The sequence below is a fragment of the Lissotriton vulgaris genome, chromosome 6, assembly GCF_964263255.1.
Source record: "Lissotriton vulgaris chromosome 6, aLisVul1.2, whole genome shotgun sequence".
Taxonomy (NCBI): domain Eukaryota; kingdom Metazoa; phylum Chordata; class Amphibia; order Caudata; family Salamandridae; genus Lissotriton; species Lissotriton vulgaris.
The window spans coordinates 1698587782-1698614318 of NC_141694.1; positions in this window are offsets into that span (position 1 = coordinate 1698587782).

Consider the following 26537-nt stretch of genomic DNA (forward strand, 5'->3'; position numbering starts at 1 on the left):
GTGGTATTGGTGGTTGTGTTGGTGGTATTGGTGGTGGTATTGGTGCTGGTATTGGGGCTGGTGGTGGTATTGGTGGTGGCATTGGTGGTGGTATTGGTGGTGGAATTGGTGGTGGCATTGGTGGTGGTGCTATTGGGGGTGGTGGTATTGGTGGTGGCATTGGTGGTGTGGTATTGGTGTTGGTGGAGTTGATGGTGGTGGTATTGGTGGTGGTGGTGGTATTGGCAGTGGTGGTTGATGGGGTTCAAACACACACAAGATAATTCTGGGTTAAAATGATTGAAAGCAGGTGCCCGTGTTACGGGGGAGGCCGTGCTCCTTAAAAAACACACTCTGTTTCAGTTGAAGAAGCGCATGTCCGCCAACAGTAAGAGACAAGACCAAAAACAACAGTTGATGGACTGAATGCAGAACAATGTCATACATTCACCCCAGGACAGAGATCTGGGCCTGAATCCATCGTGTTTTTTGCTCACCATGCCATTACAGTTTGCACCCAGCAATATGCAAATCAGTCTTGACTCTGTGCCCCATGGTACAGTCCTGCCCGAACTGCCAAGCCAGGTCTTCCCTGGACTGGAAACCAGCATCCTAGGACCGGTTTTGGGCTTTCAGCACTCTTCAGTCAGGATAGCTTGATTCCAGTGGCATGGAGAACACGGGACTCACGTCTGAGCATACCCGTCCCACTCAGGGTGACAAATGCAAAAACAACAGTTGATGGACAGAATGCAGAACAATGTCATGCATTCACTCCAGTACAGAGATCTAGGCCAAAATCCATCGTTTTTTCGCTCACCATGCCATTCCAGTTTGAACCCAGCCATATGCAAATCAGTCTTGACCCTGTGCCCCATGGGAACAGTGCAGCCCGAACCTCCAAGCCATGTCTTCCCTGGACTGGAAACAAGCATCCTAGGACCATTTTCAGGCTTTCAGCCCTCTTCAGCCAGGATAGCTTGTTTCAAGTGGCATGGAGAGCACGGGACTCACGTCTGAGCATACCCGTCCCACTAGGGGTGACAAATGCAAAAGCAACAGTTGATGGACAGAATGCAGAACAATGTCATACACTCACCCCGTTACAGAGATCTGAGCCTAAATCCATTGTGTTTTTGCTCACCATGCCTATCCAGTTTGAACCCAGCCATATGCAAATCAGTCTTGACCCTGTGCCCCATGGGAACAGTCAAGCCCGAACCGCCAAGCCAAGCCCTCCCTGGACTGGAAACAAGCCTCCTAGGACCATGTTCGGGCTTTCAGCACTCTTCAGCCAGGATAGATTGATTCAAGTGGCATGGAGAGCAGGGGACTCATGTCTGAGCATACCCGTCCCACTCGGGGTGACAAATGCAAAAACAACAGTTGATGGACAGAATGCAGAACAATGTCATACGTTCACCCCAGTACAGAGATCTGGGCCTAAATCCATCGTTTTTTTGCTCACCATGCCTTTCCAGTTTGAACCCAGCCATATGCAAATCAGTCTTGTCCCTGTGCCCCATGGCAACAGTCCAGCCCGAACTGCCAATCCAGGTCCTCCCTGGACGGGAAACAAGCATCCTAGGACAGGTTTTGGGCTTTCAGCACTCTTCAGCCAGCCAAATATACAAATAAACAAACAACAAATATAATTGATTGAATCACACACATACATTTGGATAGTAGATTTACAAGCCATTTTGACCTATTGTAAGTCATGTATCTCACTATTTTTTCTGTCTCTAGTTTTTATATGTGGCCCATCACCACTAGCAGGGCTTTAAGTGGGGCTACACAAATGAGGGGTCTCTCAAAGGGGTGTGGCCTGTTTAATTAAGGGAGTGGCTTGAAAACACCTCAGCTAAAACCTGCGCTTGGTAAGTTTGCTACCTGACTGGTATTTTGCGGTTTTTGTCTTTGCATCCAAATATATATTATAGCAAGTAACATTATACCTACAACAAGCCAGGACCATTGGTTTTGTCGATAGTTATTAATGGCATAAGATAAATAAGCAACAACTGTGACTTTGTTGTATAAAATATTGAAAATGCTTTGGGTCTGAAATGATGAGACTGTGGAAAGTACTCTAACGAGTCTCTTTCTAAATGACATCAAAGGCAGTGAAGGGGTGGTACTGCTCCAGAGTTAAGATTTTTTTTTCACTCTAAAGGTAAGGGCCAAAATGGAGAGTCCGATAGCATGCTTTTTAGAACTGGCAGTGCTGAGCACCACAAACACAAGGAGATGAGCACCGGAAGGATCCGGCCCATCCAAAGCCCTGCCCACCAGTAATAAATGGGCCGTCACCCTTCTTTCACCTACCCAAGTCCCAGGGTGTCTGAAAGAGACTCTCGCTCAAGTGCTTTTAAAAGAGTGAACCTTGGTAACGATCTGCACCGGGTGATGCAGACATCTAAAGGAGACATGAAGGGCAGGCTCATTAAAGCAGCATGGAGGAAACACAAGCCATTCAGCAAGCGCCTAGAAGGGTTTGTTTTTATTTATTTATGTCGGGGAATAATCCCTATTGATAAGACACAGAATCACAAATACATACATCATGGAATAGAAAAAAAGATTAAAAGATAAAATACATCATTCCTCTATATCTTACATTGTAATAAAATTGTGATAAAAACATATACTCGTTACAATTGCTGTGAAATCATGCTTGCAAAATGTTAATTCTTTCAAGGCATGAACACAATAAGTATGAGGACACAGAATATACAGCTCGCTCTATTGTTTCCGATCTTAGTATCCGAGTCGCATCCGTTAAATGATCCATAGAAGACAAAATACAGCCTCATGGCGTAATCCAAGACTTCCTCGCCTTATTGTAACAAGCATTTACAATGCAATAGGCATTGCATTTGCGCTAAACCTATTGCATTGTAAATGGTATGCATCACGACAATGGGAGGAAGGGTGGAAGGCGGGGTTTGAAAAGGCACTGTAGGGCGGGTGGGCGAGAAAGCACGGATAATGGGAGGGAGGGTGGGGGGAGAAGGCCCGGACTAAGGAAGGGCGGGGGGGGGGAAGAATGCAGGGGCAACAGGAGAGAGGGCCGGGGTTAAAGAAGGCACCAAAGCATGTTGTGACTGAGGAGGAGACCCTCATTAAAGAAAATAGTGCTCACAGTGTAAAATATCTTGTTCCGTGTAACAACCGAAGTAAAGGGGCCAGTAGCCATGGCAGGATACAAATGACGACATGGCCATACTAAGGAGGGACTAACAAGCCTCATAATGAATCAGAAGACAGAATTTACAAATGATAAACACACAAGCCAATAAAAAATTAGAGTGGGGGGAATGGCCAAAGCTTCTCTCTGTACTCAATTACCACAGCTCTTTGCAGAGCAGCGCTTGCGTGCTGGCTCACACTTGACCTAAAAAGTTGCTTTATTTAAAAAGCAAACAAAAACATGATGGTCTGCTTTCCCCAGCAGGCCACCTTCGCTGTTTCATTGCTCATTAACAATGGGTCGCAATTTGTAACCTGCCTCATGAATATTGATGAGGCTGGTCATTTGCAGTCCCATTGGGAGTTGCAAAAGGAAATGGTCATACATGTAGCCCAAAATCTTTGTAAATCTGGCCTGAAGTGTCTGCTCTTGTGAATTAGCAGCCTTGTTCTTGAAAATTAAATATGCTCTTTAATAACAAGGACCTTGATGTCACGCTTCACATCAGTGACAGTTTTTCACCACCCTCAAAAATCGTATGGCATCAGGTGGTTGCTTGCCACCTGCCAGAGAGGATATTTTAAGAGAGCAGGTAACTGCTGTGAATGGGAGTGTATTGTTGAATTCCAAATAAAATAGGATAAATGATGAAAGTCTTTAATTGCAGAGGCACAGAACAACAGCTCCAAGTTCAGCAGCTGTAACTCCAATAACTGTTTTACATCAAATTCTAAATAGAATTATTACAGAGTGGCATGAGCCAGGATCATAAGAAAACAGTTCTATTAAAAGGGCAATGTAGAGAAGATGTAAAAACAATAAAAGGGAAATGGAAAAGGAAATGAAATATGACAGTGTAACATGTATCTTCAGTATATGAGCAGTATATCTTTTGAATTGCACCTGCTCCTTCCTCTTATTTGAGGGGAAGAGGGTAGAGAACAGTTTTCAGGGAGCCCAAAGGCAACATTTTCTTTACAATTTGTCCAACCCTTACGTTGTGACTGGCTGGTTATTTGTTGCCATACAACTGTGGTTGCAGTAATATAATTAATTGTGAAGCTCCCGTCTTGTGAGCCACGGTTGTGATGACATCCCTATTGCACACTCTGCATGCTACACAAGCCATGTACTGCTCACTACAGTTATCGTCCTGAGAACTTAATGCATCTACCACTGTCAGCTCACATTATCAAGGGACAGGGGGTGATCAGCTTGGTAGGATCTACTACTGCCTAGCTGATGATGTTGGAATATAATTGTGACATTGTACTGTCCAAATACCCAAAAAACGAATGTTATAAGGGCAGTCTGTTCTGCCACACCCTATAGTTCCTGCAGCAGCTGGGCCTTGGAGATACATACACATATGCCACCCACAATATTGCACTTTTAGGAATCACTTCCCTATCTAATAAACAATGAAAATGGTTTTGTTGGTTCATCAAGATACCAGAGGAGGAGGTTCTGAAAACGTAAGAATGTTATTAGAAAAAATAGCGAGGCTTTGTTGCTGTTGGGAAAGCTGGGGAGTGAATAGAGTTTCTGCTACTCACACTCACGGAGGATGACTGTCACTGCAAGGTCGAATGGTAGTATTGGTTACCATTCGGCTACAGTGTGCAGCATCACATTCCTCCGACTTACTTTTTTAGGGGCAATAGCAGGATCTCTGGGTTCAGAAGGGTACCACGAATTGAATTTCGGGCAGTGCTATCAATACAATCCACTAAAACAATACTCTCTCTGGTAGTAACTAATAAACATGAAAAACCATATAGCAAGACCCGCTCTACTTACTAGGTCCCTGTACGTCAGGGAAATGTGTCTCTTGCCTTACAGCAATCATTCCCCACCTTGGGTATTTTCTTCTGCAAAGCAATTGAGCATGAGGAGCGAGCTGCCTCAACATTCTACAGTAATGAAAGGGTTTGTGACCGCCAGAAGATGTGTTCTCATTACAGAGATATCCGACAAGCAAGCAAACTCTCTAGCTTTAGCATGAGGTCCTCTGCCAGGGCAACAAAGACCAGGGCTTTGATGACTTGGTGATCTGGTTTTAGAGTGAAAGTTTTCTCTCTGACTATAAATTGAAATAAATTGACCAAAACAACAATAAAAGAGTCTCTTTGAAACACTGAGGGGGGTATTCTCAAGAACGAGTGATAATTACTGCAAAATTAGCTTAACGCAACTTTGCATATTGCAGTCTATCGTGGGAAAATAACGCTGTGTTAACGTTGTATTCACAACACGGCGGTATGATGCAATAGGCCCAATATAATGTGTCAAATGTCCGCAATAAAGTAAACACACCGCCGCACAAATGTGAAACAGGAATGCAAAAAAGCTGCGATAAGGCCAATCGCGAAGCAAAAAACAGCGACAGGACTGCAACTCACACACGTCAGGCGAGAAAAATCACCATAACAGTAGAAAAAAAACATACAAACAAAAGCCAAACAACAGCGAAGCACAATGGATGTTATCGGAGCAAGTACAGAGGACAACCAGAACCCCACAAGCCCCCAGAGGACCAGCCTTGGACCTCGGGGTCAGGGAAGGGCAAGGAGAAGAAGAGTAGGAAGAAGCGGTTCAGTCCGCAGGAAAACAGGATCCTGATAACGGAGGTGGTAGAACACCATCAACAACTGTTCGTCACCCCCACTGTGTCATTGCCAACAAAAAATTGAATATGGCAGTCCATCGTGAACAAGGTGAATGCTGTTGGAGTGCTGAAGAGGACAATGAAAGAGGTCAAGACGCGCTGGAATGATATCAAGCGCAAAACCAAGCAGAAACTCGCCAAAAACCGGAAGAAAGCAATTCAGACTGAAGGTTGGAGTCCAGTGCCACAGGAGGAGCTGGACGAGATGGAGGAAATGGTGTCCAGGGTCATCAGTGGGGAGACGGTGGCAGGAGTTGGGGGACAGGACACTGCTCAACATGACCGGACACAACAGCACCAGGGTGAGCAATGACCAGGGACTGGGAGGACGGGGGAGATGGGCACAATGGCACCCATGCACAATTAGGTAGAGCACATCGGCGGACAAACCATACCCCAGACCCCCAACTACCCAAGTATGCAACATATCAGTACTGTATAAGCACAGAAGTCAAAGGCACACCGCATGAAAGGGAGAAAGGGCAGCAAAATCAGAGCTGCAGAGGCGACTTACCCAAAATGCTGCACACACACATAACAGGCAGAGCAGATCAACATTGACAACAATGTGGTACAAACCGCAACTCGTCCACAACAGAACAGAAGACACAACGGCTGCTGATTGGGTGTAGAAACTGGCCAATCACATTTGGCATTGCAGGGAAAGGTGAGATGATGATGTACAAGTACAAACACACATCCGTTCTGGTGTCGAAATGTCCACTGTCCCACATCAAATAGGCAGCTCCTCCCAAACAGCCACAATGTGCACAGTCATATAGTCTGTATGTAAACATGTAAAATGCGACAACATACATGTGAACACAATGTTAAACTGCATCTCCTTTTCACATTGCAGAGGGAAGTCAAACACCTCCTGCAGAGCAGCCCAAAGGTCTCTTCTCTTCTTTGATGACGAAGTGGACCACCACACCTTCGATTCTGATGTCCTCCAACAGCTCGTGGAGAGTCTCTGCAGCCCACCTCCAGGAGCACAGCAGCCCAGCTGTTATGAGGAGACCCCACCCCCTGCACAGACCACACACCAGGCAGCACCCACCATCACGGCTGCCTCCCACGACCCCCATGAAGACCACATGGCCTTCCATTGCCATGTGTTGAGGTGCCAGGACCAGCTGGCTGAACAGGCGCGGGTGGGGTTGGACCGCATGACAGCCAAACTAGATGCCATATGTGGGTGTCTATGTCCCATCAGAGACCACTCACAGTCCCTAACGGACACCCACAGTCTGCTCCATGCTCTCCAATGGACCATGGCTAACATCGCTGGAGCCCTGACTCGGAGACTAGAACAACAGTCCAGTCAGAGTGGGTCTAGCGATGTCACACAGGAGTTGGGACACATTCGGAGGTTAATGGAGTCCATGGAATGGACGCAGGCGGAAAGAGCGGCTGCCATGGCTGCACACCAGTGAGAGGTAGCTGAGTTCCTCAATGACCTCAAGAATATCCTCATGGCATTGCTGCTACAAGGCCTGGAGCTGATGCATGCTGCTACTACCCCTACATCCACATCTTCGCGTTTTTTATCGCATTTGCGATAAACCTTGGTAATACCAAGGTTTGTTTGCGATAAAAATCGCCGCAGCTCAGCTGTAAATTTTTGTCTCTAATCAAGCAATAGCGATAATTATCGCTATTGCTTGGTAATATGCCCCATTCTTTTTAGTGCAAGATGAATCTGGTATGCTTAGTTGTTCTTCCTTGCCAGTGCGCCCTAATATAGGAAATACAAAAGAGTATTTCACTAGCGAAGGGGAATGTCAAAGAATCACAACAAAAGTACAAAGCAGCAAAACTTGTTGTTTTTCAGAAGAGAGAGGGACTAGCAGAGCTTGTAAAAATGGCGCACAGAACAAGACGCCCAGCGCTAACTGGGATGTGTATCAAATACTATTCCAACAATAGTTACAGAAAGAAAGCCAAGTGACTTATGTTATAAGTGGTAGGGTGCCGTTTCAGAGTGTCCTGCAATCAATTTCAAAAGTAAAAAAGAAGGTATCCTGGAGAGTCACTCAGTTTTGTTTCTTGGCAGAATGTGCATGTTTTGATGATTCATGTTGTACTCTTGTGTACATTTTGGCACTTTAATACCTACATACCATTATGATGTTACTAAGAAAAAATAGGCTGGCCATTAGCCCAAAGAAGCCCTTTAAAAGTCACTCGCCTAGATGAGAGTAGGAAAAAAGTTGAAGTAACATCATTTCTAGTTTTCATTAAAAATACTTTAATGGAAAGGATGGCCAGAATAAATCTGTTTGTCTCACCCGTGGCTATATTTATTGAGGAAAAAAGAACACATTATAGATAAGTAGTGGAGGCACACATTTGCCCCAAATGGAATTTGAAATATAATCAATTTGCGACAACAACTTCTTGATTCTTAAAAAGTAAAAAAATAAGCAATTGATTTGTTTTAAAAAAAATGCTATTTTCTCCTAATTAGTAGTTGAAAGAATCAGCAGCCATTTTGAATATGCTTCAGCACCCCTACGCAACTAAACAAAAAAGAAAACATTTAAGGGCTGATTATGAGTTTGGTGGTCCACGGACCACCAGACTCAAGGGTGCGTGGCGGTGGTGGTCTTCCAACCACCCTATTATGACTAGGCGGTCAGACCGTCAGCGCACTGCAACAACATACATCTTTAAATGCACGTAACAATTCATCCTGGCCAGTTTACCAGAGCAAATTGTATGCTGGAGGTGTCTCCTTGTGGCAGCACAAAGTGGCAGAAACGTAGCTTCTTGCTTTGTTCCTCTGAGCTACAAGGTAGAACGGTTATGGACTTGATGGACTCGATGATATTAGAAACTTCTCTGCCTCTCCATTCATGTGTTAAGCACGCCCATTTTCCTTAATTTGCTTTTAACGTGCTTTTATGGGTCTATCTAGGAAAATGTTTGGAAACAAATTTCTAACTATAATATAATGATTGCACTATTAACCTGAATGCCAAAATGACGCAGTGCTTGCCTGTTGCAGTTGCTATTAGTACAATCTAAATAGCATTTAATATCATGCCTATATGTATGGTAGCCCTTGATAGCTCATGATTCTCACGAGTAGGGAGGAACTCAGGGCCTCATTTATGAGGCCGCGCGTCACTTTTACGCCGCCGGTGCGTCACTTTTTGTGACGCACCAGCAGCGTAAAAAATGCGCCTTGTTGCGCCATATTTAAAAAGTGACGCATCTAGGTAGATGCGTCACTTTGTAAACCCCTGCACCACATTATACCTGCGCCAGGTATAATGTATGCAAGGGAGGCGTATTGATGCAAGGAAGGGTCGTACAAGTGACGCAGTGAAATCTATGAGGTTTCACTGCGTCACTTTTAGGATGCTGTTGCGTCAAAATCTTGTGCCTGCCTCACAGCAGGCGTAAGACTGACGCAGGCCCTTTCACATGGGGCTTGCCCCATGTGAAAGGACACATTGCTGGAGTTGCGTCACTTTTGTGACACACTCCAGCAATGCGTCACTTTTGCGCTTACAGATACGTCAGAAATACTGACGTATCTGTAACTCCTTGCGACATGATGCGTCATACATTAAATATGACGCATCAGGAATGTCGCAAGGAGTGCGCACTGAGAAGTGACGCGTCGCTGCTTTCACGCAGCGATGCGTCATTTCTCATAAATGAGGCCCTTCAGAGCCTGATTCATGCCTCTGCGAATAAGAGGTGGTCTCTTGCCAGACCACCTTTTCACAATCTATTTACACATTTTTTATAGAGGTAGACTGCTCCACCTATTCAGTGTGGCCACACACAACAAATTATGGTAATGCACAAATGCAAAATGAGTTCCAAAAATAAGGCCTCTGGAATCAGATTTAAATTAGAACTTTAGCAGGGCCTGTCAGTCGCAGGAGTGAGTGGATTGATCAGAAATTAAGCCTGACATATCTTAGCAAGTTTTAAAACATTTTGGCCTGATTACGAATTTGCCGTGTGGTGCTGGGTCCGCCCTACTGCCGCACCGCCAAACTCATGGTCAGGCCACCCGCTAGATTTTGAGTGTTTCTCGTGTCTAGCTGGCTTTTTTTTTTACGTTACCACGGCGGTGACCCAGAAAATAGATACCGCAATGGGAATGCAAAAAACAGTTCCTGCATGGCATGGCCTATAAAGTTCATTCATGTAGGAACTGGTGTGCATACACACAGTGGGGAACATGTTGTGACCTCCTGTGTGCATCCGCATGGCTTGAGGTATCACGGGTCCCTGTCGGGCCCCCCTTTTTTCACTCTCTGCCATGGTTTTCATGGAGTAGGAACCGCCATGAAAACAGTGGCGGAGAGGAAACTTGTAATATGCTTGAAGGGACCATGGGGGTCCTGTCAAGCATATTACTGCCTCTGCACTGCTGAACCACCGCCAGGAAACGGTGATTCCCTGGCGGCTGCTGCAGAGCACTGGCAGTCCGACTGCACTAAGGGCCGTCTGGCGAACACCACCTCAACGAGTCTGGTGGTCCCTGGCCCTTAGTGGCGGTCATGCCCTTGGTGAGATATTAGCACAGCTCCAGACAATAATGTCTCTTTTGCGTGTAAACTTGCTTTAATTACATGAAACCGAACATTGTATGTGTGTAATCAAACCAAGAAATAATAAGACGTGAGAATTCTTGTCAAAAATTGCTCAGTGAATATTGCTGTCGTGAATTAAAAAAAATCTTTATATAATTCATAAATGTTATTCAGTATTCAGACAAGAAACAATCTGTTACAATTTGTAAAGAACAAAATCAAAAAATCACCCCTAATGCATTTCGAGTTAAATATAAACCCTTCGTTAGGGGATGTAGAGTAAACAATAATGTACAAACAATGATGATAATCAATGAGTATACCTTGAGGTCCTCCGTCATGAGCTACAACAAAAGCCGAACATGAATTATTATTATTATTATCACTTATAGAGCGCACGGCTACCCCCAACGGGGGTGTCCCAGTGCTAGCATCAGCAAGAGAGGGAGGCTAAGAGAATCATGGAAGGTTAAATAGCCAAATTTTCAAAGCCTTCCTAAACAGTCTCTCTGTCTTGGCTTTCCTGATATGTATTGGCATGGTGTTCCACAGTGCAGCTGTCTTAACAGTGAATGAACAACCGCCGAAGCGCAATTTTTTTAACGGGGAACTGATAAGAGTTCCGGATTGTTGGATCTCAGGGATCTGGTCTGGGTGTATTTCTGTACTCTAGCTTTGAGGTATTTGGGACCTTTCTCTGTCAAAGCCCTGTGTGCTATGGTTAGAGCTTTGTACTTAATTTGTCTCTTTACTGGGAGCCAGTGGAGGCTCCGTAGGTGAGAGAGATGTGATGACGAAGTGGGATGTTCCTGATCAATCTTGCAGCTGAGTTTTGAATAATCTGTAGTTTTCTGATTAGATAAGCAGGAAGGCCCAGATAAAGACTGTTGTCATAGTCTAATTGTGAAGTGATCAGGGCATGTACCACTGTCTGCCTGCTGTCCATCGGGAGAAAATGAAGAAATCTACGGAGCGTTTTTAATTTCCAGAAACATTGAGAGGAGACATAATTAACCTGTGCTTTGCCGGAGAGAGCAGAATCAAATTTAAAGCCCAGGTTTTTTGCAACCTGCGCAGGTTCAGGTGGAGGGTTCAGCTCCCTCGGCCACCAAATCTCTACTTTTGGTGGTTGTGCCTGATTGAAGAATAGCACCTCAGTTTTATCTGTGTTTAACTTCAGGCAGTTGTCTGTCATCTAGCATGCGATATTGAGCAGACACTGCCTGAAGTTGGAAAAAGCTGCCTCCGTGTGCTCTTTGAAGGAGAACACCAACTGGGTGTCGTCCGCGTAGGAGACTGCCTTAACATCCCATTCCTCCACCAGATAAGCCAGTGGGGCAATGTAGGCATTTAAGAGTGTGGGACTTAATGCCCACCCTGGGGGCACCCCACATGTAAGAACTTTTGCTGATGAGATGTGGGGATGAAGAGAGATTAACTGGTGCCTATCTTCCAGGAATTATTTGAACCAAGCAAGCACAGTGCCCCCTATACCCATCTTTTCCAGCCTTTTGATAAATATCCGGTGGGAGACCGTATCATAGGCCGCAGAGAGGTCTAATAGCACCAGCATGGCGCAATTTCCCTGCTCAATTGTAGCACGCACAGTCTCTGCCACCTCCAGTAGAGCTGTCTCGGTACTGTAGCCAGCCTTAAAGCCTGACTGTGAATCATGAAGAAGGACATTAGAGTTGAGGTGGGCTGTCTCTGGACCTCTTTCTCCAGGATTTTTGCCAATATAGGTAGAAGAGAGATCAGCCTATAGTTTTTGAGAACAGCGGGATCAGCATCTTCTTTTTTTAGTATGGGTCTCACATATGCTGTCTTCCAGGGTGCAGGGAAGGAACCTGATCTTAAAGAGGAGTTCCAGATAGCATTGAGGACAGGATTAAGGACCATGGCTAGTGATTTAATAAATCTGGCCGGACAAGGATCCATAGGTGAGCCTGAACTTATGCTATTTAGATCAGCAAGTGAGGTATCCAGGTTGAATGGGCTAAATTCTGACCATTGACTCCCTGGTTGAAAGACACAGGTAGAATTGTCTATCTTCTCTACCTGCGTGAAAGAGCTTTAAATTGCCTGTATTTTCTCCTGAAAATGGATTGCTAGATCTTCACACAGAGCAGGTGATGGAGTTACCGAGCTCTTCAAAGCCTGTGGTTTAACAAATCCTTGTACTAGGTTAAAAATCTCTTTAGTCGGGTTTTTTGAGATTTTGGTTTGCTCCGCAATATAATCCCTGATAGTGTGTTGTTTAAGTTTCTTAAATTTCTTCAGCTCGATTTTATATGTATTTTTTGCTGCAGTATCATAGTGTTTTCTCCATATGCGCTCAAGTTTTTTACAGGCGCTTTTAGATGTCCTAATTTCTATGGAGAACCAGGGCGCAGATGGTTCCTTTCAAGCACATTTTATAGATTTTTTTGGAATAGAATTATTAAGTGCTGATGATACCCAGTGAAGAAAGGCAGAGTTGTCCTGGCTAAGGTCGCCTGTTAGCTCTGGGGAGGTGTTTAATAGATCTTTTTCTAATGATTTTAGATCTAGTTTCTTCAAGTCTCTACTAGTCTTGTAGGCGAGAGCCGTCTGTTTATCGCAGGAGGTGCGAGTCAAATTGAAAGGTATAAGACAGTGGTCTGACCAAGTAAGCTGTAGAGGTGTTTTGACCTCTAAGAGTCGATCATTCGTAAAGATAAGGTCTAATGTGTGTCCCAATTTATGTGTAGGTGAAGTTACTTTTTGCATAAGATTTAGCCCTTGGAGGGTGTCATTCAATTTAGAGGCAAGGGGGCACTTGTTATTGTCCATGTGGACATTGAAGTCTCCAAGTACTGTGAGATTAGAGTATTTCAAAGATAGGTCTGCAATGATGTCATATAGGTCAGAAAGGTACACCGCCGATGAATCCGGAGGTCTATACATTAGTATTCCGGTGAACAATGAGTTGGGTGAAAATGTAATACTATACAGCAGGGCCTCAATCGACCGGACTCGTTCTATTTTTTATACGGAATATTCCAGTCCTCCCTCAATATTATAGCAATTCCACCTCCTAGTCTATTATTTTCTCTATTCAGTGTGGCTATCTTATACCCCAATGGAATTGCCAGGGATATATCTGGGTTGCTATTGTCCCTCAACTAAGTCATAGTAAGGAACATTATATCCCAGTGTCCATTCAACAGGGTAAGCCAAATATCTTCAGTGTGTTTGGGGACAGAGCTACAATTGACTAGGCAGGCTTTATAGATGCATTCTGAGTCCCTTACCAATTCTATATTACCTTTGGTGTTGAACCTAAAGGGGCAATATTTACAGCCCTTCAGGGGGTCAAAATGGAGTTCAAGGTGGGATGGATTCTCACAGTGTTTTGGCCTTTGGGAGTTTAGTTGTTCAGCAGACCAGGACAGGCTAGGCAAACTTACGAGTTCCAGACGCACAGTTCTGGTCGCGGACGGGTGCAGACGAGCTTACCTTTGGCGCGGCCGCTGCTCGCGGCCGCTGCGCGGTTGCCCTGTCATAGATTTATATAGGCTGGGTGTCATAAACAACTAGCAGGCTCACCTGCCGGAAGCGGGAATCACCGGAAGTGAGTGTGCTTGGAAAGCCCCGTCTTCACCTTCCGTGCAATCAGCACTTGCTGTGACGGACCGGGATGAGGGCAGTGAGGTGAGTGACAGCAGTCTTTAACACAAAGTATGAATAATGTATTAAGTAAAGTAAATTATTCTCATGACAAAAGATACTAATAGAATTTGCACTTGAAAGAGTTATTGAGTGTGAAAAGAGGTTTAAATAAAGTAAAATGATGGTGTATTGCCAAAAAGAAAATCAGGAAAGAGATATGCAGCCTGTACCCTTAGTGTTTAATGGTGCCATTTACAAACACTATGTAAAATATTATGTGTTTACATGCCACAACTACACCACAGGTGAGTTTGTGCCTGCTCAAAACTCCATGCTAAATAGCTTTCCCCAACTTGATTTGTTACGGGCTGTGAGCCTGTGCAAGGCTAAAAAATCTGGAAACCACAAGAAACAACCATCTTTATTACTGCTGAATAGATTATTGCAGTATGCGCTACCCCACCACGGAGGTTTACACGTATCTTACCTGTCGCAATAGAAACACGAGTTCCAAATAAGTCGTGTAGCCAAAAATGATAAATACTCTGCTAAGTAAACGAAAAACCACTCGTCAAAATCAGCCAGACCTCTTCAAACTACAAGAAAAACAACCAGTGTTGCTTTCCGCTTACCTGTAACTGAAAACCTCTTCCGACCTCCGTTTGTTAAACAGGAGACGCCAATGGTATACGCGATATGCGTGGACAATATAAATCAACTGGCATTCTAATTTTAAAGGACTACGTGCAGTGAAATAAAAAGAGGACTGAGACCGGAACTCATACGTGAAAGGCGTTGACACCTCATTGAAAGGGCACCCGCCCGATTCATTAAAATCGGAAAGGGACCCGGGAGCTGGGGGTCCACCAAGGGTGTATTTTAGAACCTTTATTATTCACTGTATACATTACGGCTTAAAAGCTGCCTTGATATCATTACACAGTACAAAAGGGGGTGGTAATGGACGGAGCATCTGAACCAATCAAACACTCACACCCAGTCAAAAGATCTGGGTTTAATCCATCACCGTTCTTTAGCACACTCTGCCACCCCAGTTCAGACATGGCTATATACAAATCAGTCTGACCCTGGTCCCCGTGGGAACAGTGCAGCCCGAACTGCCAAGCCATGCCTTCCCTGGACCGGAAACAAGCTTCCGAGGATCGGTTTCTGGCATTTCAGCCGTCTTCAGCCCGGCTTGCTTGAATCCAGTGGCAGAGTGAGCAAGGGACTCGCGTCTGAGCATACCCTGCCACACTTATGGCGGCCAAAAGCGGTACAAAAGGGGGTGGTAATGGACCGAGCATCTGAACCAATCAAACACTCACACCCAGTCAAAAGATCTGGGTTTCATCCATCACCTATCTTTAGCCCACTCTGCCACCCCAGTTCAGACATGGCTATATGCAAATCAGTCTGACCCTGTGCCTCATGGGAACAGTCCAGCCCGAACTGCCAAGCCATGCCTTCCCTGGACCGGAAACAAGCTTCAGAGGACCAGTTTCTGGCATTCCAGCCGTCTTCAGCCCAGCTTGCTTGAATCCAGTGGCAAAGTGAGCAAGGTACTCACGTCTGAGCATACCCTGCCACACTTATGGCGGCCAAAAGCGGTACACCAGGGGGTGGTAATGGAAGGAGCATCTGAACCAATCAAACACTCACACCCAGTCAAAAGATCTGGGTTTAATCCATAACCATTCTTTAGCCCACTCTGCCACCCCAGTTCAGACATGGCTATATGCAAATCAGTCTGACCCTGTGCCTCATGGGAACAGTCCAGCCCGAACTGCCAAGCCATGCCTTCCCTGGACCGGAAACAAGCTTCCGAGGACCGGTTTCTGGCATTCCAGCCGTCTTTACCCCGTCTTGCTTGAATCCAGTGGCAAAGTGAGCAAGGGACATACGTCTGAGCATACCCTGCCACACTTATGGCGGCCAAAAGCGGTACAAAAGGGGGTGGTAATGGACCGAGCATCTGAACCAATCAAACACTCACACCCAGTCAAAAGATCTGGGTTTAATCCATCACCATTCTTTAGCCCACTCTGCCACCCCAGTTCAGACATGGCTATATGCAAATCAGTCTGACCCTGTGCCTCATGGGAACAGTCCAGCCCGAACTGCCAAGCCATGCCTTCATTGGACCGGAAACAAGCTTCCGAGGACCAGTTTCTGGCATTCCAGCCGTCTTCAGCCTGGCTTGCTTGAATCCAGTGGCAAAGTGAGCAAGGCACTCACGTTTGAGCATACCCTGCCACACTTATGGTGGCCAAAAGCGGTACAAAAGGGGGTCGTAATGGACGGAGCATCTGAACCAATCAAACGCTCACACCCAGTCAAAAGATCTGGGTTTAATCCATCACCGTTCTTTAGCCCACTCTGCCACCCCAGTTCAGACATGGCTATATGCAAACCAGTCTGACCCTGTGCCTCATGGGAACAGTCCGGCCCGAACTGCCAAGCCATGCCTTCCCTGGACCGGAAACAAGCTTCCGAGGACTGGTTCCTGGAATTCCAGCCGTCTTCAGCCCGGCTTGCTTGAATCCAGTGGCAAAGTGAGCAAGGGACTCATGTCTGAGCATACCCTGCCACACTTATGGCGGCCAAAAGCGGTACAAAAGGGGGTGGTAATGAACGCAGCATCTGAACCAATCAAACACTCACACCCAGTCAAAAGATCTGGGTTTAATCCATCACAGTTCTTTAGCCCACTCTGCCACCCCTGTTCAGACATGGCTATATGCAAATCAGTCTGACCCTGTGCGTCATGGGAACAGTCCAGCCCGAGCTGCCAAGCCATGCCTTCCCTGGACCGGAAACAAGCTTTAGAGGACCGGTTTCTGGAATTCCAGCCGTCTTCAGCCCGGCTTTTTTGAATCGATTGGCAAAGTGAGCAAGGGACTCACGTCTGAGCATACCCTGCCACACTTATGGCGGCCAAAAGCGGTACAAAAGGGGGTGGTAATAGACGGAGCATCTGAACCAATCAAACACTCACACCCAGTCAAAAGATCTGTGTTTAATCCATCACCGTTCTTTAGCCCACTCTTCCACCCCAGTTCGGACATGGCTATATGCAAATCAGTCTGACCCTGTGCCTCATGGGAACAGTCCAGCCCGAACTGCCAAGCCATGCCTTCCCTGGACCGGAAACAAGCTTCCGAGGACCGGTTTCTGGCATTCCCGCCGTCTTCAGCCCGGCTTGCTTGAATCTAGTGGCAAAGTGAGCAAGGGACTCACGTCTGAGCATACCCTGCTACACTTATGGCGGCCAAAAGCGGTACAAAAGGGGGTGGTAATGGACGCAGTACCGTTGGCATGCAAACCAATAGGCCTACAGGCCCTGATTAATGGATTTGTATCCCTTATGAACAGGCTGGACCTATAGGCCAACTTCACAAAATCATAAATTTTTTAAGTCCGCCCTTGGGTGACCTGATCCAAGACTTTCAAGACAGGAGCCCACACTTTAGCCAAGGTACCAGCTTTTCATTATTTGTGAATTTTATTTGATTCAAAATTGAACTGAAAACATCTGTTGGAGGAGAAATTAGGAGACATGAATAAGTTCAAGGAAGCCATTGCTAACTATGCCCATAGATTAGGCACCTGGTCTCCGGGTGTGATTCTAAAGCTTTTCCACATCCTTCTGCGTCTCCAAGGTTCTGTACGGAAGCGAGGTCTGGGGGTATACTGCGGCTAACAAGCTACAGACTGCACAAGAGAAGTTCTTGAGACAAATGCTGAAAGTCCCCCAGGGTACCCCCTTGTTTTCTGTACATGAAGAATTAGCAGTTAACTATATAGATGACCTGGTGGCAATAACGCCTTTGTTGTGTTGGGTGAATCTCTGGTCTAGCAACAAGGCAGAAGCAAACCGTTTGATCATTTTAGATTGCCTATCACTAGACCACGCACTCAAAATCCCCTAGTTACAGTACGTTAAAGAGTCCTTCACGGCACTAGGCAGGGCAGATATTTTACTCAAATACGACACAGTGAAGCTCCATAATTTGACCATGGCAAAGGAGTTGTTTTTTAAATATGCTATGGCTCTCTGTGAAAATAATGAGCTAATCAAACCAGCGATGAGAGGGCATGTTCTTTTCAAATCCTTCCTGGGTATGGAGAAATATCTCTCTACTTTAACACACACTTCTGATAGATTTTTAATAACTCGTTTTAGATTTAATCAGCTCTATCATCTCCTGGCATCCTGGCTTTGTTTTACATACAGGGGAGAGAGGTTTCTGTGGCTGTGACAAAAGGATACCCTACATTTTTTCCTCAACTGTAAATATTTTACTCACCCCAGGAGATTGTTCCTCAAACCCCTTTTAAAAGCTATGAGATTTAGACAAGTCCGTGTCGCCCTAATGTATTTTTAGGTTCTGCTCAACAACTATACTCTTTTCGTAGTCATGAATTTCTTGAGAGCAGCACTCAGATCCAGAAGTTCCAGATGCGAGAAAATGGCTGCTTGGATGCTGCGATTTAACTGTAATGTTGATGTGTTTTATAGTTGTTTTTTTTATTTTTATCTTTTATGGTTGTGACTTCTTAAGAAAAAAGATTATGTATGTATATAAGGACTCAATCAAATTATAGTTAATGTGTTCTTTAGAGACAAGTTCATTTTAGGGAGAGGGACCATATCCTGTCATTTTTGATAACATATACCTACAGCGAATTGACCAGTACAACTGTGGGCATGTCAAGTGAAAAGATCATATGTTATTCGGGTACCATAGCTACAACTCGACACCCAGCAATTTAATTAAAGACTCACCATTTTAGTGGAGTACCCGATTGAGGCAAGAACTGAGAAGTGTTGTTGCTGGGGGGGAGGCGCAAACATTTAGTTATGCACCGCTGCTGACTGAGTGGTCAGCACACAAGTGGCAAGTACTCTTTATTTGGTGCCCAAACGAAGCAGATATCAGGGCGAATGTGTCATGTAGTTCCTACAAATCTGCAGGATCTGTGCATTGTTCGGATAACAAAACTAAGGGATTGGTGTCTAGGCTAATTCCGGACACCCACGTGAGATAAGACCGCGTATAGACCAGCTAGCTCACAGTGCCACTTTAAGCCCTCCTAACTTTGCCAAGGAGCGACACGTTTATGACAACCACTGAACATGACAACTCTCGATCTTTCAGGGATCGTGGAAACAGTGCAGTACTTTTCGCTATCACTTGTGCTCGCTTAGTCTCAGAGAGATACACAGAATAAACGATGGAGACTTTTTCAATAAGAATTTATTGAACCAGAGTCATTCAAGTATACAACATGTTTGCTGCAACATTACGCAGAAATAAATGTGAAAGATTATCATCACCAATAGAGTAAAGAAAAGGTAGAGTTCTACTATAGTGCTAAAACTGTGAATATGTACAGGCATATAAACCTTGACAATAACCAAATGAACTCCTACGATGCTGACCCTACCTAAGTGTACCTAGTTTGTATGTGGGTGTAACGCCAAGAATCCCCTAGGAAAGAGACAACCCCATTTCCAGATGGGAGAGAATGAAAGGCCCCATCTTGGTCATGAGTTGGACACCTCGCAAGGGATGTCAGACCACTGGGTGCAGGACCTCAGTGTCAGCGTGGAAGCGTCACCTCTACCTATCTAGTGTTGGTATTGTTCATTTATACCATAAAGATAGCCTCGGGTTCCTTACACAATCGGTATAACTGCTGCTATTGTGTTATTCCCCTTCATATATATAATATAAACTTTTGGAATTTAGATTAGAACTCTACACACATGCTTCTGATTTTGTTTTTCTTCAAGTAGTACTTCCCCTCTCATTAGATTGAGTTTTAAATAACTGTGAATTTAATTTTTGATATCATTATTTGGCATATTAAACTTGAAAAAAATCAGATAAGTGAATATCTGTAAATACATCCCTTGTGGTCTCACTGTGCAGAAGGAGACCTCATCTACTGTTACTCAAAGTGATTACATGACCTCAGTGCTGAGCTGCTCATCATGTTGATGAGCCCGTCTACTTATTTTTTTCAACTCCTGTGAGAGTGGTGTAGCATAATTTTGCGTTTCATGGACTTATGCATCATATTTATATATTATGCTTTAACCATGTTAATCTTTGTGCATCCTATTAGTCAATAACAGTAGGTGGCTGTATTTACATGTAGTAAGGGCCAAATATATAACTGTATTGTAATAATTGTATACTCTAATGCTAGCTGTGTTTGTAGATTGCCATCCTTCCCTATCATGGATGACATGACTTGTTCATAAGCCTCAGCCACTCCGAATATTTGTTTTAAAATGCATAGCAAGTTTCCTGTTTCTAATTCCTCTTCAGGCACCTTGTCAATAAGTGCTTGTTAGTAAGAATATAGTCATTGTTCATTGTAGAGAATTGTGAGATTTGGCTTGCCAAATTAATTTTGGGCCATGGACCTGTAACATGTAGAGATGGTAAAGAGTTTCCTGTACCAGGCAGACCAAACTGTTGCTAACTTCAAGGCCGCACAGCTTTACATTCTTTGTTCAATGCTAGTAATCTTGGGAGTCTACCTGCTCCCAGAGCACCTCAACCTGAATCTTCTGATTGGAGAGTCCAGAGGGAGTTGCTGGGACAGAGCTTCCAGAACCTATTACTGAGTATTAATTATATATTTCTTAGACTAGTTTAGTAGATCTTGTCCTGACTACACTTAGAAAAGACCTTTCTCAACTAACCTGCCTTTCACCCAGAACTTTAATTAGGTTCTTCTGATGCTGACAACTTTCTCTTTAATATTCCCCTTGCCAGTTTCAAATCTTTATTTAGATAGGGGAAGAACCTTTATGGAACCTTTCGATTTTATATTCTGTGCTTTGTATTTTGCTATATTTCTTCCTTATAATATACAAACTCAGACTGCACCATCATATGGCTGTGTAATGCTTTTGGATGCATCGATTTTACTATTTGATTGTTGTTTGTAACTTCACTAAAATTGGCTACTAAACCTTCATGGTTTGGACTCCATCCTCGTTAGAGCCAAATTGGCTTCACTGATATTGAAATGGGTTGCTGACGATATCTCCCTTTATAAGCTTTCAGTTGACAACCAAAGATTCATTCAACTGGTGGAGGATCCTGTATGATGACCATACAAGGATACTTAGGTACAAGAAAATATATCCTGTCAAGAGTCATAGCCTTCATTCTTTTTGTGGTGTAGGGGACAGGCAAGAGTTTGTTTATATATTTCACAACATGGAAACATTGCGGAATGGACATTACCTGTTGGTATGGAACTTTGGTGAAAATCCTATAAACACATAGGAGTGGGCAAGTCTGTCATGAAGATCTGCAATAATCTTTCAACTATTTGTGACGTAACAAAGGACTCTTGCTTTACTCTTGTTCTCCATGGGGCTGGTACGTGAAGCGTGCAGTAAAAATGCTTGTGGCCAGGTACAGATCCTTCTTTGTAGCTCAGTTTGTCATTTGTAGGTTTAACCTTTGAAGATGTCCTTTCAAAAGCATTGGGGCAAAGATATCAGGGTCAATTCACTGAAGAATTGAGTGTGGGCAGTAATACTACAGGAGAACACTAAGTATGAGTGTGAATTGGCTCTGAAACGTCCAACTGCCTATTAGTGCAAATTGCAAAGAATGCATTGTCTTTTCTAACTCTAATAATTGTGAATAATCCCTGAACATTCCTATTTTATTACATTTTAAATGTCTGTGGCTAATTCACATGATACTACAAGATCACTACTTTCCATTCTCCTTGTGAATCGGCCCCATAGTGACAAGGAAGGAAGTACCATATTTATAAAAACATTTGCTGCCTCTTAGTTGTCATGGTCTATCTTCCCCTTCTTTCCTAAAGTCTACTCATCCACTAGATACAGATGGTGGAAAGGGTTCTGGGTGGTAAACGTGTGAAGTATTGTTGCAAGACTAGATACCCCTGCAGTGGAAGTGAGGTGAATAATATATCCATTGGGCTTAGAGGTGACAGAAGCAATAGATTGAATAATTCACTGCATACTTGGTAATACTGCAGGCAAATAGGAAAAGCCCTTCCATCCACCATCCCCTTCATTGCTAATGGCTACTGTCTACTTGAGAATTTTTTCACCAATCAACACTTTACTACAAAGGAAGGGTTGATTTCATTAAGCCAACTACTTTGCACACGCTGCTATTGTAAATTTAATTATCTTTGTACATCTGGTCCTATGTCTAGGGGGGGCTAGCCGCTGAAATCTCGAGTCAGGCATGAGCCCGATGGCAGGCCCTGGCTCAGCTTGAGGTAATATTGAACCATCCAGTCAACAGCAAGCAGAGCTTTCATGTGACTTCTGTCTATCACCTATGCTCTACCCTTGTGCGCAAAGAATTATAGGCAAAGTGGTAACCTTCGATGTGAAAACTGAAAACGATACTCGTTTGTGGCTGGGTTGCACCATAGAGAGCTAGAAAATATGGGATTAATCCCAGCTTCCCTGCCTCATAAAATTGTTTGATTTGTAAACAATATTTTACTTAACAAAGCCTCCTTTTTTGTAATTATCACATACGAGAACAACTTCAAATATGTAAGTTTAGGATGCATAAAATCTGTACGTTTAGATGCATAAAATCTGTAAATTTAGGATGCATAAAATACGTAAATTAGGATGCATAAAATATGTAAGTTTAGGATGCATAAAATATGTAAGTTTAAGATGCATGCTGTATGGAAACTTTGGGTTCGATTGAATTAATTTTAATATTCGTCTATATGAGGGTCTGATTCACAAAGGTAAACTTGCACTTTTATATAAATTTACTATTGTGTTGGTATTCACAAACTAAGAGATTAATTTTACTAATAGTAGTTTTATAACTGCAGAGACTCAGCAGCATTCAGAGTGGACAACTCCGCATGTAAAAAGATAGGCCAGGCCTAAATAATTCATGATAAGTGACTTGCCCCTAGTTCACTTTTAAACAATTCCTTTGATGCAGTGATATCAGCAGATGTACTAAGTTGAAACGCTTCGCATGTATGAAATTGAATTTTGAAGACACGACATATTTTTCTAAGATGTTTGTTGTATGATTTACATGCTGAATACTTCCATAGCTTGGCTATTGCATGCGCTTACCTTTCCCTCTTAATGTGCTGACTCACCCACTTGTACCTATGTCAACACTTCTCTGGAGAATTCACCGAGCTTGCATGCATGTGTTCGGCTAAATACGCATGAATCAGAGCATTATGCAGCAATGTAGACCTGTCTGCCTTTGTGGTGACATGCTCTGTAGTTTGTGCTCGTGGAGAAGGCTCAAAGTGGGTCTAAAGAAAAGCGACAGAGACATTTGACAGCAGGAAAAAGATGTCAACATCAAGCATTTCAGCTCCAATTGCTGCCAACACATCTCAAAGACACAACCCGAGTGAGTATTTAAAGAAGAGGAGGGAAATCACATGAAAGGGAATTCCTAGCACTAGGCGACCGACAGAAACACGAACAGATAAATACATCCCATCCCACTTCCAATAAAACATTTATATACAGCCTGGGAGACATCAGTGAAGCACATTACACATGAGAATAAAAACAAGCCGTGACACAATGTACTGTACCGCTGGAAAAACACAGGGCAGACAGAGCGAACATGTAACTAAGGGTAAGCAACATGCCTCCCTGCCCTTCAGACGAAAGCATACTCTTCTAAATTAAAATCTGTTCCGTCAATTTATTATTCTGGTAAAATACAGACCCATGATTTATAGTGGCAAACAGAATGGGGCACGATATACATGTATTTAAGAGTATTTGTGTATGGCTTCGTGTCACCCCATCCATGTTTCACAGTACTGTACAGTGGCCGCCGTTAAAAATTGGAACAATTCCTTGTCCAATTTTACCGAAACTTTCAAGGGGTGAAACACTCCCAATTTCTGTCCCACGCGTACTTTTTGCCTGTTGAGGCCTAGTGATCGTGCCAGGTGGGAAACAGCAAAAAAATGGTCATTAAACTGGAAATCAGGTGAAGTGATATTGATTCCTTGTGTAATTCCCCATTTCTAAAGACACCTGGCACCATCAGGGTCCAGATTGAAATGCCGCAGTATTCCTGCATTCCGGATTTACCGAAAGACTCAGTTTTTAGGAATTCCATACACAGCAATCCAGCCAAGGCTTTCCTGAGCCCATTGTAATGAAAGGTCATACCTCACCTGGAAAGGTTGTCTGATAGAGGCACGCATGGTTATACCACACGCGCCTCTACCACGGAGCCCAAACCACAAATGCGTCTTAACCAAGCATTCCTTTACCACACATGTCTTTACCACACAATTTCGTGATATAGGTATGAATGGTAATCGGGAATGTGTGGCTAAGGTCGCCACTACCATGATGCACCCACCCCTGTGCTGTCCCAAAACCCTTGCCCCTTTACAAACAACACCCGACCCTCCCCCAACCCACTGTCCCTAAAACTACACCTACTACCCATTCCCCTCCCCCTGCCCTAAGGCCTAAAACCCTGCCCATTTACATAAACTACCCTGACCCACACCCTCCTACCCCCTCACTGTCTCTAAAACTACTCCAACCCCTTCCACTGCCCTGAAATCTATCCCAACCCCATCCCCAAAAAATACCCTGACTACCCATCCCCTTCCCAAGCCCTGAGACCTACCTCGACCCCCCAGCCCTAAAAACTTCTCTTTCTACCCGTTCCCCGCCCCCTGCCCTAAGGCCTAAAACTTGCCTGTTACATTCTCTACCCCAACCCTCCCCCACCCCGAACAGTCCCTAAAACTATCCCACCCCTCCAGATCCTTAGCCCTGAAAAGTACCCTTCTCAGCCCCACGTACCTCATGTGTTTCTTCCTGGTGTCTTCCTGCTTTCACCTTCACCACAGCAGCAGCAGCCAGCATCTAGACTGTGTACTACCTAAACCACACATATGCATGTTTAAGGCATATGCATGGAGAAGGCAAGCGCGGTTGAGCATGCATAGTCGAAACGTTCTTGGTAAGACTGCGGTGTTCTGACTGTTTCCCACCTGGAATATATGCAAAGACTACCGTGACTAACACAGTTCTATAGAGATTCTTGATGTGCTGGTACTTTGGTTATGCCCATAAGTTGCCCATAAGTTTGAGATTGGTGCATTCAGTTCTGGCCTTAAATTCTTGGAGATCTACCTCTGTCTTTTTGGCTCTTGAAAGTTTGTTGCGTAGCACAGTGTTATATACTTTGCTGTAGTTCCTGGTTTGGATGTAGTGTAAGGTACGCTTTTTAATGTACATCAAGTTTTTATTACAGAATGTTTTGTGTACAACACAGAATACTTCACACTTAATTCTTTCTTTCACGTTGAAATTAGTGTTTTCAGTGCTAGCTTTAGGTGGCCAAACTGCTGAAAACCTGAACTGGCTCCCCGTCAACAAAAGGATCACCTTCAAGCTCCTCACCCACGCACACAAGGCACTCCACAACACCGGACTGGCATACCTCAACAGTCGACTCACGTTCTACACCCCCGAACCGCCAACTCCGCTCCACCGATCTAACACTCACAACCTTCCCCCGCACCCGAAGAGCGACCACCAGCGGCAGATCGATCTCCTACCTTGCCGTAAAGACATGGAACACCCACCCCATCCACCTGCTGCAGACAAAGGACCTACTTACCTTCAGGAGGCTACTCAAGACCTGGCTGCTCAAGCAGTAGCAGCACCTTACCCCCCCCCCCTCCTCACCCACCCAGTGCCCTGAGACCCTCACGGGTGAGTAGTGCGCTTTATAAATGCTTTGATTGATTGATTGATTGATTGATTGAAAATGTTATCACTGTCTAGCTGTTTGATTCTTTATTCTCCTTTTCTTCAGAAGCTCAAGAATGGGTCTTTTCATTATTAAATCCACATTATTTTAAGCTGATTCTCATAAGTCCTGTGTGTTCTTTTGTAGTGTATTCCGTGTAAATCCAACTCCCTAGCCCTGCCATGACGTACCTTTTGCACTAAATTTACTTCTAGGTCCACTACATAGAGGGTCAAGACAAAAACACACAATTAGCTGCAGAGAAGTAATCTGATGTATATTACCAGTACCTAACCCCTCCCAGAGAGCACTTTAAACTATCAAGACTTATGAAGCATTCTTAGATCTAGAACACAATTACTATGACCCCCCTCTTCTGCAAGTAGCATACTTCTGCTACTGACGGTGCCTTTTCCTTGCCCGGAAAGAGACACCATATGCTCCGGCGCTCCCGTTGTTGGGTATGCCACAGGGGAGGATGGTTACTTCCCTGGCAGAGATGGGCGCCTGGCATGATGCGAGTCTCCACACTCTGGGGTACTTATATCAGGATGCTACTCTCCTCCCACTGGAGGCACTCATTACAGAAGCTGGGCTGCACCCCGGCCAATTTCTGCTATACACCTCACTTATTCAGATGCTGGGAGTGCACTGGGACAATGTACAGCAAGAACATGAAACACCTTACTATTCAA